At 43.6% G+C, this 14,653-nt stretch overlaps 1 protein-coding gene across 9 annotated transcripts in view; it reads right to left on the reverse strand.

Annotated features, from left to right (window-relative positions):
* Nucleotides 1-14,653, reverse strand: part of ZNF521 (zinc finger protein 521) — a 309,282-nt gene that overhangs the window by 278,191 nt on the left and 16,438 nt on the right. The gene's annotated exons all lie outside the window — the stretch shown is intronic.

A 14,653-nucleotide genomic window follows, 5' to 3' on the forward strand; every position in this document is an offset into this window, starting at 1 on the left:
CCTGTCAGAGCGTCCAACACCTTATGCAAGTCCCAGGAGGGGTACCTGTGTACCGTGGGTGGCTTAAGATTGATGCCCCCTTGAGGAATCGCCTGATCATGGGGTGGTGAGTCAAGGTTTGAGACCTACCACACAGAAGTACCGATGAGATGGCCGAGATGTGTCTCCTAATCATGTTGGGAACTAACCCTCTGTCCAGGCCTGCCTGAAGGAAGTCCAGAACCTGCGGGATCATGGCTCAAACCGGATCGTGACCCCTGGAGTTGCACCATGTTGAAAAGGCATGCCATGTAGCACCGTAAATGTGCTCTGTGTAAGGTCTGCGAACCGCCTGAATAGTCTGTATCACGCTGGGGGACAAGTGGCCTTCCCTCAAGCGCCAAGCGGTCAACTGAAGCCACTGAGGGTCCAGGTGCTCCAGCAATCCCTGGCTGTGGGAGATCCTCTCCTGGGGGATCCTCCAGGGCCTGTCCACTGAGAGAGATTGGAGATCAGCAAACCAAGGCCTCTGGGGCCAGTGTGGGGCAATCACCATCACCTCTGCCCCCTCCCGCAGGATTTTCTGTATGACCTTGGGAATCAGGGGTAATGGTGGATAGGCATAGAGGAGCCCCCGGGGCCATGGACATCGGAGAGCGTCCACCCCCTCTGTCCCCATATCTGATACCTGGAACAAAACCTCGGGAGCTGGGCATTGAGAGGGGTGGCGAGTAGGTCGACCTACGGGCATCCAAAGTGCCTTGCCACTTCCTCGAATATTGCCGGCTGCAGCCTCCACTCTGAATTGTCCACCTCGGTCCAGCTGAGCCAGTCAGCTCTGATGTTGTCCACCCCCGCTATATGTTCTGCAGTCAATGACAGAAGGTTCCTTTCACCCCACTGCCCCAGTCGTTTGGCCTCCTTCATGAGGGCCTTCTATCTGGTCCCCCCTGTCTGTTTATATGAGCCTTGGTAGTGATGTTGTCTGTGAGGACTAAGATGTGGCTGCCCCTGACAAAGTGACGAAATTGAAGGAGGGCCCGGCGGACCACCCTAAGCTCCAACCAGTTTATGTTGTGAGTCAGTTCCACCTGGTTCCATTGTCCTTGCGCCATCTGAGCCCTCAGATGGGTGCCTCATCCGAACAGGCTTGCGTACATTGTTACCATCACCCTGTCTGGCGTTCTGAAGATCTCACCCTTGGAGATTGCCAGGGACGTCCACCAAGTCAGTGAGCAGGATACTTCTGTGGGCAGAAGAACCTTGGTCTGGGAGCAGCTCATGCACCTTCGCTGGAAAGGCAAAAAGAACCATTGGAGGTCTCTGGTGTGGAACCGAGCCCAAGGGACAATGCCAATGCCATGGTGCCAAGCAGCTTGGACAGTGTGGCTAAGGATACCCTATGCCACCTGGCTACCTGAGCAGCTAGCTGCCTAAGAGAGAGCTGTCTTTCTGATGACAGAGAAACCGTGCCTGCCTCTGTATCAGGGCTCCTAGGTGGACCAGACTAGTGGAAGGGTGAAGGTGGCTTTTGGCCAGGTTTCCCGAAAACCAGTGGTCTCTCAGGACTGCCATAGTAGTGTCCAGATCTCGTAGCACACCCTTGAAGGAGGACGACTGCAACATCAGGTCATCTAAATAACATTGAATTCAAACAGGAACCTGCCTCAGGTGAGCTGCCAATGCCGCCATTACCTTTGTGAAAACTCGAGGGGCGGATGACAACCCAAAAGGCAGGGCTCAATACTGGAAGTGGTGCCCTAGGTAGCAGAATCTGAATGCTTGTGGTGTTCTGGGGCTAGGGGTATATGCATGTAGGCCTCTGTGAGGTCTATGGAGGTGAGAAAATCTCCCTGCCTAATCCCTTCCAGGATGGAATGCAGTGAATGCATTTTAAACCTCCGATAGCAGATGAAACGGTTCAGGCATTTCAAGTCAAGAATCGCTCTCCAGCCGCCTGAGGCCTTAGGAATTACAAAGAGAATAGAGTAATACCCCTGGCCTTGCTGCTCTAGAGGCACTGGCTGGATGGCCCTGATGTCCAACAGGTGTTGGATGGCCTCCTGCATCAGCAACCTCCGGGCCAGGTTGCTTGAGACAGGGCAGCTCCAAAAGGAACTCAGGCGGTTTGAGAGGAACTCGAGTGAGAGACCACACTGAATGATATTCTGGACCCACAAGTCGGAGGATGTTAAGTCCCAGTGGTCAGCGAAGTATGCCAAGCACCCCCAATGGGAGGTGAGCTAGGTCTAGATCTAGTTCTTGCGGAAGGAACGCCCACCGCCTCCTCCTCCGCCCCCTCGAAAGGGCCTCTTCTGCTGCCTGCCCCTCTGCTGTCTATCTGGGTATCTCTGTCTGGATGAAAAACCTCCCTGGTACTGCCTGGGGCCCGAGTCCCCAAACTCCAACCCGCTGAAGGAATCCTGACCCCGGAAGGAGGACCCAAAATCCTGCCCCCGGGAGTTGGGGCATCTAGGGTATGCCCCCCCTGAAGTTGGACTTCTTGTGAACGGTGGGAAGCACCCTCCGCTTGTCCTTGTTCTCTACCAGGAATGGGTCGAGGGCTGCTCCAAAGAGGGATTTTCCCATGAAGAGGGCCGATTCCAGGCGCCATTTGTGGCGTACTTCCGCTTTCCACTGCTTCAGCCAAAGCAGCCTGTGAGATGCCACAGATGAGGCAATTGCCCTGGAGGCAAACCTGGCTGCAGCTAAGGTAGCATCTGAGGAGAATTGGGTGGTGGCCACCAGCTTGTTGATTTCTTGATGGGCTCTGCCATCCGAAATGGGAATTCACTGCTGCAGGTCTTGCAGCCACAGCAGAGAAGACGGGTTGAAGAAGGTGACGGTGGTGGCTGCTCTCACTGCCCAGGCTGCTGCTTGATACGTCCTCTGTAAGGTGAGGTCTGCTTTTTTGTCTTCCGCCTTCAGGGTATTCTCTGGTTCCCCTGGCATGTTAGTAGGCGTATGCAGGGTCGTGACAGGCGTGTCAATGGTGGGTTGCGAAAGCACCTGGGCCATGTCCCTGTCCACTTTGAAGAAGGTCTTGTCTGTGGAAGTGGGCATGGGGCCTGCCGTGGGAGAGGCCCATTGCCGCTTGATCATGTCTAGGAAATAATTGGGTGTGGGCACCGTGTCTGCCTCGATGGCCTGCTCCTCAAAAATATTTTCCGCTGAAAATCCCTGGGTTTGTACCGGGGCTTCTATTGACCTGTTGCCAAGCTTGGCAGATCTCTTGGTCTTGAGCAGAAGGGATTTGTACAAAGAGGGGTGGAACAATCTGGAGAAGGTAGGTTTGGGAGGAGGCATGCCTTTGTCCTCAGAGAGTCTATCCTCTCTAATTTCGCCCTCTTCGGAATCCGAATCGCTATCCCCCTGGGAGGAGGCAGGTGATTTTGGAAAATCTTCCTCTTGAGTCTCTAGCCCTTCTGAGACCCTCGGCACAGGGGCTGCCTGGGTCTACATCTGTGGCTGCTGCAAGGCTGCTGCCATGCACTGCTGGAAGGCCCTGCATCCCTGATGTGGGTGGTATTCCAGCTCCTGTGCCAGTAGGTGTGGACGGGAAGGGCTGTGGTGAGGGTCCCGCTGCTGTGGGGTGTGGGGGTGATTGCCATCCTTGTGCAGCCTCCCAGATGCCCGAAGTATCAAAGGGAATCCTCACCTGTGGTGGTGGGGGGTTTCCCCATCTGCAGTCCTGCAGGAGAAAGAATCCCTGGAAATCCTTCCCCAGCTTCCTGGCCAGGGGTAGCCCTCTTGCTGCTGGCCTTGTGGTAAATGCGCTCCAAGGCTTGGTGCCTCCGCCTTTCGTATTTAGAGCCAGGCTTTGGAGGCTTGGAGCTGCAGCCTGTCTCTTTGGCCCCCTTGGAGGAGACGTGTTTTTTCTTTGTCTTCGCCTTGCCGCCTCCTCCTCCCTTAGCAGCCTCTGTAGAAGTCTCTGACCTGGTTAGTTGCTCCTCTGCTCCTCCGGTGGGACTGCTGGGTGCTGGGCTGGAGGCTTGAGTCTTGCTGGCATTCTCTGTGCTGCTGGGTGCCGCCATCTTGGATCACGTGGTTCCAAAATGGCCACCGGCTCCAAATTCAAAACGTTCCTCTCCCTGGGAACACGTGGAAGCGGTTTGTGTCTTTGGGACTGCCACGCAACTTCCGCTGCTGCTGGAGAGCTCTGTCTCTCGCTTCCTCCGCTCTCTTCCGAGCTTTGCGAGCTCCTGCGGGCTGCTATCTCTCTCCGGCACTTGCAGGCAGGCACGGGTGCTCCGCTGCATTTAAAAACGCTGCGGTTCGCCACTTGACCCCCCGGGGGGGCGGAACGCTCCGGCAGCAGCTGAGCCTCTCTGACGTGACTGCCTTCCCGGGGCTTCTAGGGGAGCGTCCTCTCGCCCGCAGTCTTGATTAGTGCCCTAGGTCTCTCTTTATGACCTGGGCTGTACGTTGCCCTGAAGGGCTTGCTGTGTATGCTCTCTCTCTCTCTTCCCGGCCAGCGAATCAGCCAAGAGCCAGTTACTCACTCAGGCAGGGAGGCAGCGAATGCAATCAAGTTAACAGTGAGTTCAATCCTTTCTTTAAAATTTTCCAGGAGCTTGGGATGATCACAGCCACCCGTTGAGGGGCTGAGTCGATAACTGGGTGGTACCTGGTGACCAGGACGTGGCCCAAAGAGCTTATCTGACTCAGCCCAATCAATGAGAACACAAGGTCAACCCATCCTATCCTGGATACTCCTCCCCTCACTATGGAGAAGGGATTGTTATTTGGATACGTGAAATGGAATCCGTCAAGTTTTCATTTTATAGCCATGAACTGACATTTATGTTAGTTGTTCCTAACTTGGTAACCCAGGATTTGTTGACACTTTTTTATTTTAAACTTGGTCCCAACATACCTTCAGAACCCCAGTACGGGTAAGGCAACTCTATACAAAACTATTAAGAGAATACACATAGGAATCTAGAATAAGGTATCATCAATATTTTAATGTCATCATGTTCTACTTATCATCAGACCCAGGTGAGGATAGAGAGAAGCTAAATTGTCTGAATTTAGTAATGGCTTAGATGGGAACAAATAAAGAGAAGCTGAATCCTACTAGATCAAGGCACTCAGTAGACATTTGGTAAGACATATTCTGGAGAGATGTGATAGAACATAGTAAGGAGGTAGATTCCCAGGAGAAAGGGAGTGCATTTCAGAAGAGTAAGAGGCAGCTCAGTCCAAATATTATGTGGGACAGAAAGAGGGTGGAAACAGCCCCTCCTGAATTGCTCACAGAGTATATTGTAGATGCAGACAGTAGAGTGCTCAAGATGGCAGGATTTTGTCTATAGGTGTGAGACAATAAAGAACTCAGCTTCGAAGAACCATTCACCTGTCATTCTTGGTTTTGGGCCTGACAATATCACTGAAATTGCTGTGAAATATTAGGTAGATGTCATATGTTGTTTTTCAATTCAAAACTGTCACTGTCAATTTCAGCTGACTTGTCAGTACTATGCAAGTCTTTCCTGATATAACAGACTAAGATAATCTATATTCATGTAAATTACTGAAGAAAGTTACTGATGGGCTTGGTCTCGAAAACATTTTAGTATCCCCTAAAAATCTTGGTTTGTCTACATACTACAACCACTGTATCACTTCTCGAAGAAAAACACTGGCTGTTTATTCATTCCAAAACTTAATTTAAGGTTTTGAAGCTTATTTTTAAACCCTTAATCAGAATATACAACAAGGATCACACTAATTTTTTAGATGGCTTGAGGGCTGCAAAGTAGGTGGGGGCCATATGATACAGAAAGGAAGCGCTGGTTTTGGGTGTAGACTGTTTTCTTTTTCCTTTGTTTTTTTATAGATTCTACAGTCGAAATATAATTTATTCCAATCTTCTAGTTTTACCTCCAGCGGGTGTCTTATCCATGCCACTATCCTGAATAAATGGGTGCCCAATCTTTACCTGTACCTCCAGGGATGTAAAATTTCAGGAAGCAGGCAGTTCTCATGGTCTTTTTTGTTGTTGTTCTTGTTCTTCTTCTGTTAAATTTTGTCTGGTTCTTGGAGACTACGTGGACAAGTCCTTGCAATTTTCTTGATAGACTTATATATCGCATTATAGCCCTCTCTAATCAGTTTACAGAGTCAGCACATTGACCCAACAATCTGGGTCCTCATTTTATCAACCTCGGAAGGATGGAAGGCTGAGTCAATATTGAGCCTTGTGAAATTTGAACTGCTGGCAGCCGATGATCAGCAGAAGTAGCCTGCAGTACCACATTCTAACCACTGCGCCACCACGGCTCTTGATAGCGTTTTTCAGACATGGTTCTCCACTGTCTCTTTCCTAGGACTGAAAGTGACAAGCCTAAGATCATACAGCTGGCTTTGTGTTCACAGCAGCACTAGAAGTCACAGTCTTTCAGTTTCTAACTTGATGCTTTAATCATTACAGCAGATTAGTTCTCTGTGGTTAAATGATTCCTCCTTAATTTGAGTTAGGGTTTTTCTCTATACCGATATATTTCTATGAAAAGGAATACCCAAGTTTTTATGTATTTTTCACCCGAGTGCTGAAGAGATATGTCATCCATGATTTGTTGAGATGGAATTCGAAGAATTGCAAAAAGAGAATTGGGGAGATATAGCTTGCTCATCCCTACCTGGTATACAATCAAACGTCTTAAACAATACCTTCTTCCATATCAATGTTTTAATAATTAAAAGACTCAAAGGAAGCTTCTGATTATATCTCATCTGTTTCTGGAACTCTTTTTAATATTTTTTTGTCAGGTTTTCTGATTGCTTCTAATTGGCATACTCCAAGGAAAAGGTTTCCTGGTCAAAAGGCCAAGAACCAAGAACAAAGGATTAAGAAAGCTTTATATATTTTCACTAAAGGAGAAGGCGGGACAAGGTGAAATAATAAGAAATTATTCTGTTGTGTTGTGTTGTGAATGCCCCAACACTGGAAGTCTTTAAGAAGATGTTGGATAGCTATTTGTCTGAAACGGTATAGGGTTTCCTGCCTAGGCAGGGGGTTGGACTAGAAGAGCTCCAAGGTCCCTTCCAACTCTACTATTGTATTGTATTGTATTGAAATATCCTCTAAAAATCATTTTAGCAATAATTCTACAATTTGTTCTATTGATCTATAGCTGTCCCATTCCTAAGCCTTGGCTAATGAATGCCCCAGGAGTTGTCTAATAGACATTTCATTTGCTGCCGCCCATCTCTATTCCTAACTTTTAGCTGAGGTCTGCAAGTTGTCTAATTCTTGTTACTTTTATCAATTTTCTAGCTACCCATAATTGCTACAAGCTTTACACATGCATATTTCCTGTTGATAAGCATTCTTTGTTCTTGTGAGACAGACAGACCCACAGACCCCAATTACAGTCTTCCTGCTTTACTTTATTTTTTTATTAAAAGTTTTTTTATTTTAAATTTTCAAAACAAACACAACACAAAGAATCCTCCTTCTTTACATACTGTAGAAAATGTGTCAGTTGGTTACAAAAAGCTTTTGTGCGTCTCTTCCACTGTCGTCACAAAATTCGTATTAACTCAAGTATTTTAAATCAGATATTTTTATACATATTACCATCATCATACCTCCATTTTCATTTTATAATAGTTTAAATGTCCTTCATCATAAAATGTACCAAGATTTAAAACCTGATCACATACTGGCATTTCATTTGTTATTTCTAATATCCTCCAATAACACTATATCCTTATGGCCTATTATGACTAAACATCAACAATATTTAGTAACAAAAATTTCTAATCCTCCTTTCCAAATCACTGTTTACAATTTACATCCAATTTCCTTATGTTGTACACATACATACATATATACATACATACATACATACATACATACATACATCATCCATCCATCCATCCATCCATCCATCCATCCATACACACACACACACACACACACACACACACACATATATATGTCTAGTGTATAATACAGCCCAGGTTCGAATCCCAGTAAGGGTATGGCTAGCTGATGAGAGCTAAATAGCTCGAAATGGATCTATACTAGTCTCCCTTTATTTTATCAGCACAAATACAACACACACACACACACACACACACACACATATACACACACACACACACACACACACACACACAGTTATCATTATCCCTCCTTCATTTAACTCTACCCATTATCATAGCATTTCCCTCCCCAATAATCAAAACTTAGCTAAATTCAACTTAGTTCTTTTTTATTAACCTTTATATATAACCAAATAATTTCTAATCTTCCTTTCATAGGTACCAGTCAATATGCATATCCAATTACTACTTGTCATACCAATACATATGTATACATTATTATCATTATCGGTTGATTATTTAACCATATCTATTGTCACTTATTTCACTAAATTTCATTAGTTTTAGATTATACACTTTCATCTATCAACCTGTATCTTTCCAGTAGCAAAACAATCTCATGTCTTCTGCCATTTGTGGTATCAGTCCTCTAATCATCTCCTTAATCAAATTTGTATGGACTCCTCTTTGCAACTCATTGTGTCAGGCCTGCAGCGGTTCCTTTAAGAATCTTTGGCCTGCCACACTCTCTCTTCTAGCTTCATCTTTAGTATGCATATTCATTAGGGGGGGGGGAATAGCAATGGGTAGAATGCATTGTTTTCAAAATAAAAAATTCATTTCTAAAAGCTCAAGGTTATTCTTTGTCTCCGCACCTTGGCATCTGACCGGAACCAGTGGGGTGGAGATGACAGCGTGGAAGAAGAAGATTGGACCACGTGATGGATTAGTGGGTGTGGGGTCAAGATCATGAACTTTCAACTGGTTGGGAATCCTAGGTAACTTCCAGAATTGGGATTCCACAGTTCGTTGCCAACATGTCTGACTTATTAAATTGGAACTTTAAGGGTAGTTTTGCCTTAGACTCTGATTTAATTCTGCATGATATTTGGAACGCTGACACATTGCTTATTGAGTCTCTCATGTAATTTCGATGCCCTTCTTCTGTTTCCTTGATCAGCTTATCTTTAATTGTCAGTGGTATTATCAATGATGTTGATAATAAAATTTCTCTCTTTAAATCCATAAATTATTTTGATTTTTCTTCTTTTGTATCTTGCCATCTGGGGTAGAGTTCCCCTCCATTTAATTCCTCTTTCCATATTCCACTCTTTCCATTTCCAGACACGAACCAATCACCATAGATATCAGCGGATTTGATTTCTTTGTGGTCATTTTTCTCTTTGGTTTTTAGGACTCTAACTTCCACTTTTTCCACTTGATAAACATCTCCAACTTCTTCTTCATATTTTACCGTTAGATACTCTAGATTTTCTAACTTCTTCTCCATCCTCTCAAATGTGTTTGATAATTTCTGAATTTCAAGCATTATCTTTTGCAAACTTAAAGCTTCTTTCTACTGTTGAAGTTGTGCCATAATTTCCAGCTGACAAATACTGCTGCTCTGGCTTGAAGGATTTTTACAAGGTTAAACATAAATTCACAGTAAAATCTTCTTTTCATTTTCTCTGGTTAGAGATATAGTTCAAAAGGACACCTGTGCAAACAATTTGTCCTTTGGTTCTTATCACTCTCTATAACAGTGATGGCAAACTTGTGGCACGTGGAGCCATTTGTCAGGGCACGCGAGGCACTGCCCTGTCAGCTGGCCAGCGCGCATGCGTGACCTGGCCAGCTGAGTTCAGCCTTTTTTAAAGCCATTTTTCACCCTCCCCAGGCTTCAGAGGCTTTATGTTAGGGAACGGACTTCCGGTTTGCTCAAAAGGTCTTCAGGGACTCTCCAGAGGGTTCCCTAAAGCCTTCGGAACGCTCAAAATCACCCTCCAAGCAAACCATAAGTTACTTCCAGTTTGCTCGGAGGGTCGTTTTGAGCGCTCCGAAGGCATCATGGAAGCCTCCGGATGGTCCCTGAAGCCTTCAGAGTGCTCAAAACGACCCTCCAAGCAAACAGGCAGTCACTTCCGGTTTCCTTGGAGGGTCATTTTGATTGCTCCGAAGGCTTCAGGGAAGCCTCCTGAAGGTCCCTGAAGCCTCTGGAGGGCATCCGGGGGAGCAGGGAAGGCTGTTTTCGCCCTCCCCAGGCTCCTATAAAGCCTCTGGAACCTGGGGAAGGTGAAAAAAGCATGTAAAAATGGAGGGAGCGCCTGTAGTGCGTGCATGCGCACCAGGGGGTCACACATTGCATTATGGGTGTGGCACGCCCACACACGACCCCCTGCGCTCCCCCCAATTATGGCACATGAGTTCAAAAAGGTTCGCCATCGCTGCTCTATAACAAACTGTGAGACTTTGAATTGCCAAGCCAGACTGTTCAGTGAGGAAAGTGAAAGTGTTTTGTTCCCAATACACAAGCCTCCAGCCTTCGAGCAGCAGCACTTATTTTCCCTCTGTTGTTAGAATTCTCTTTGTTTCCTTCTTTTCTTTTCTTTTCTTTTTATATTCCAAGTTAAAAAAAATAAAAATCAAATTCTTGAGTAAAATAGAGGAGAAAAATAGGAAAACACACGTAGTAATGAGGAAGGAAAATTTTAGTCCATAGGTTGCAGAAATAATAATTTTAAAAAAGATAGAAGAAGAAAACTTAATCCATTCGTTTTAAAAGGCTTGCATAAATTCCATCCATAAAAAATAGCATTTAAGAGCAAGATAACACACTGACCAAAACCATTCAAAGCTTAATTCTGCTGCTTATTTCTTCTGTTCTCAGATTTAAATTAATGTTAAGTTTTTTATAGGCAGTCTCTTTTAAAACAGTAAAAGTTCCTCACCAGCTGTAAACACTTTTTCTTTACGTTTCCTTCTGTTCGGAGCCATCCCAACTTCATCAGTCTAGGGGCTGTGCTTTTATCGTCAGCTAGAAAAACTTATCCTGGGTCGACCAGGGACTTTGCGGTGTCCCTGAGATCAGCAGGATGTATTCTTCCCATTCGCCATCTCTACGGGATGGTTTAAGTCTGATTGGACCACCCAACGATAAAAGTTTCGGTAGCAATCTCAGAGCTTTGAGAGCGCATGTCCGTCTCGTAGCGACGTTCGCTCCTTTTAATATTTAGAAAACCTGTAAGATCTTGGGTGAAGTTACATTATGTCCAGTGGTGGGATTCCAAATCTTTTCCTACCGGTTCTATGAGAGAGTGCTTTGCGCGTCACACTCAAAGACCATCCTCGGTGTCAGCGCTGGTGATCTGAGCTGTTATTTAGCTCAACTGAGGCAGAGCAATGTGTTCTGCTGAGCGAATCAGCTGAGCCACAAGGGAATATAGGACTGGGAATGGCAGGGATGGGAAGGCGGGGTCATATGTCGGTTCTCCGAACTACTCAAAATTTCCACTACCAGACCACTTTGAACTGACTGAATACCACCTTTGTCCTTTTAAAATATATCAGTAAAGATCAGATTCACAATGTAAGGATTTCTATACGTTGTATCTCATCCTACAATCGAACATAACAACATTTAAACATGGTACTGTGATAAATTCCTTCTAACCAAAGGCTTTTTTTGTTTCTTCCACTGAATCATGTCCGATTCTCAGACCCTAGCCTGACAAGTCTCTGTAGTTTTAAAAGCAGGCAAATTAATTATACAGACTCTGAGTTATAGTAGTCCTCTCATGAGCACAACTCAAACTAGCAAGTCGGTCATTAAGCAAAGCAGATGCTAAGTGAAACCGTGACTGTGCCTACAATCTTACTTCAGCTTTCCTTTGCTTTACAGATGTGTGAAAAGTACATAAAGTACATAAAGTCTTAAATGCGAAGCTTGGTTGCAAAATTACCTTTTTCTTACTGTCATAATTATCAAGTCACTAAATGACACAATCACTAAACAAGAACTACCTGTATTGCTCTATTAGTGCAAAATTACTACATCTAACAAATGTTTGTTCCACATTAATACACAACAAATACACTCTTAACAATTTTAAAGGACTTAAGTCAGATGCTTAAGATTTTTGCAGCTTTTTCATTTTTTCTTATATGCAGACCAAATGTCAGAATGTCATACTTATGACGTAACATTGCTGTCAAGCAGGGTAATTTGGAAATAGTGTTTGTGCCATAAGAGGCATCATCACGTATAAAAGTCATGGATCTTGAATTCAACGGAGTTTTACTGGAGTTCTTCCACAGCCACAGAGGAAATGCAATCAAAGCGCCTACCTATTCTTTGGGGATATATTCAATTGTCTACCCAGAAAAAATAAATATCTGGAGCTAAAATAGAATCATGTCTATAGAGTTGTGGAATAGTTAAATGCTGCCTTTCCCAACTGGATCTCTTAGAATTGCTTTTTATGAAGGATGTACAATCTAGATGCCATCAGCATAGGGGAAGGTAGCTTAAACAGTACTGTTTTCTTTATTCTCAAATCTTTATAATATCATATACAAATAGAGTACAACCATGTTTATTCAATAGTATTTCCAAATGTTCACTTCCTTGGGAAAACTGAATATGATCCCATTTTTTTTATTTTAGGTTAATGTCTATTTGGTAAGATTTTCTAACTACGCCACCTTTACTAGATAAGCATAAAGGTAAAGGTAAAAGTTCCCCCGCGCATACGTGCTAATCGTTCCTGACTCTAGGGCATGGTGCTCATCTCCGTTTCAAAGCCGAAGAGCCAGCACTGTCTGAAGATATCTCTGTTGTCGTGTGGCCGACATGACTAAATGCTGAAGGCGCACAGAGCGCTGTTACCTTCCCACCAATGTGGTCCATATTTATCTACTTGCATTTTTACATGCTTTCGAACTGATAGATTGGCAAAAGCTGGGACAAGTAACAGGAGCACACACCATTACGCAGCGCTAGGGATTTTGAATACTGAATTTCCAAGAAAGCCAACTCATCTATGAAGTTATTGATATGTTTTAAATTTTGGTAGCCATAACAATTAAGTAAAATACCTATATCTATTTGGTACTTAAATACCAAAAAAGAGAAAAATCTGCAATTAATATTTGTTTTGTATATTTAATTTCATGTCAAAGTCAGCTATCACATCATCCTTTGAAAACTTCTTCTAGAAGAGTGTCTACAAGATGATTCATCACATAAGTTGGTCACTGCTAGCAAATGTCCATAAAATGCATCCCATGAAAATAAAGTGAAAGAGGAAAATGGGATCCAAAAATATAAAACAACAATGACAACAGTAGCTAAGGACAGTCATGAGCTAGAAAAACAATGATGTTTGCACTGTATGGAATTTAGAACATTATCATATTGTTCTAGAACTGTCCTGAAGACTGGCCCTGAAAAAAAGACATTCTACAGAGAAATTAATTGCTTAAAATAAATAACATATTTTTATGGGTTTTATGCATCTTTGTCCCTAGCTGTTTGTTTGTTTTGGGGTATCTTGGGAATCCTTGATTTTCTTTTCTTTCCTCTTGGTTGTCTGTCAAACACAAGAAAGGAAGTCATCATATGAACAGAGAGCTGTTACTTAAACTGGATATATAAACACTGTTTAAGCAATTTATCAAGAATATTGATTCCAATAATTGATAAATCATGGAAGAAAGTTTTTCAGTAAGCTAAAAGCTTTAGGGTGACAGAGCAGGCCAAATCTAATCTCTTTCTATATGTTTTACGCATTTTAAATGGCTTCCTTATACTCTATGTTGTATAAAATAAACACAAAGTCATTATTTCAAAAACGTTAAAGGAAAATGGAGACCACAACCAAGACATACAGCTGGTTGCCTGTAACTGTGAGGGAACAAAAAAGAGCATCCTCTCTGGTGGCGCCCATTGTGTGGAAAACATCTCCACTGTCTAGGCCTGTGCAAATCCTTTGAAAGAAGTGCTTTTTGTAAGGTACTTCTTTCCAAACTGTTAAGGGTCTATGACAATTCACCACAATCAACTTGCCATGGCCAACTTGCTGCAGGACAACTCGCTACAGCCAACTTGTCTCAGAAGGACTCCCTGCAGAAGAAGAGTTACACCAATATCAAAGAAATGGGTGCATAGAATCGTTAAAGAAAGGATGTAAAAGTAGGGACAGAATGAAATGTGAATGGCAAAAATTAAAATATTTTATTTACTTTAAATAATTAAGTAGAATTGTTAAATTGTCCTTCAGCGGGTTGTCCCATGGCGAGTTGGCGGGGTGAGTTTTCCTGCAGTGAGTTGGTCGTGGCGAATTGGCCACAGCAAGTTGACTGTGGCAAATTGTCCTATTCCAACTGTTCAAAGCAGCCTCACCTTTTTTCAACTTGTACAGCTGATTCTGAAACTGCTGATGGCTCTCTCTACATATGCAGACATGCAAAAAACTGTAAGTTCCTAGTAGAACTGTTGCTTGAATTATTTTTATTGTAAAATAGATACAAAGGCCATCATATTTGGGTTGAAAAAAGTGAGACAAAATAGTAGCAACGAAATATAATTTATTCCATCTATCTGCAGCTAAACTAGATTTTTCCAGCCCAGATATGGTAGCCCCTCTACTATACATTTTCAAAATATCTATTTCTAAAAATTTGCACAACTACCATGAAAGGCTTCCCATCACCAACTTATTTACTGTAAATTACAATCTACTGTTTCTCCATGCCTTATTTTCCCTAGGTATTCTATTTTTTTTAATGAAAAAAGTATATAAATATAAATCAGATAGGGAAGAAACTCTTGTTACTGTGG

Source organism: Natrix helvetica (assembly GCF_964273705.1).
Source record: "Natrix helvetica genome assembly, chromosome: 4".
Classification (NCBI taxonomy): domain Eukaryota; kingdom Metazoa; phylum Chordata; class Lepidosauria; order Squamata; family Natricidae; genus Natrix; species Natrix helvetica.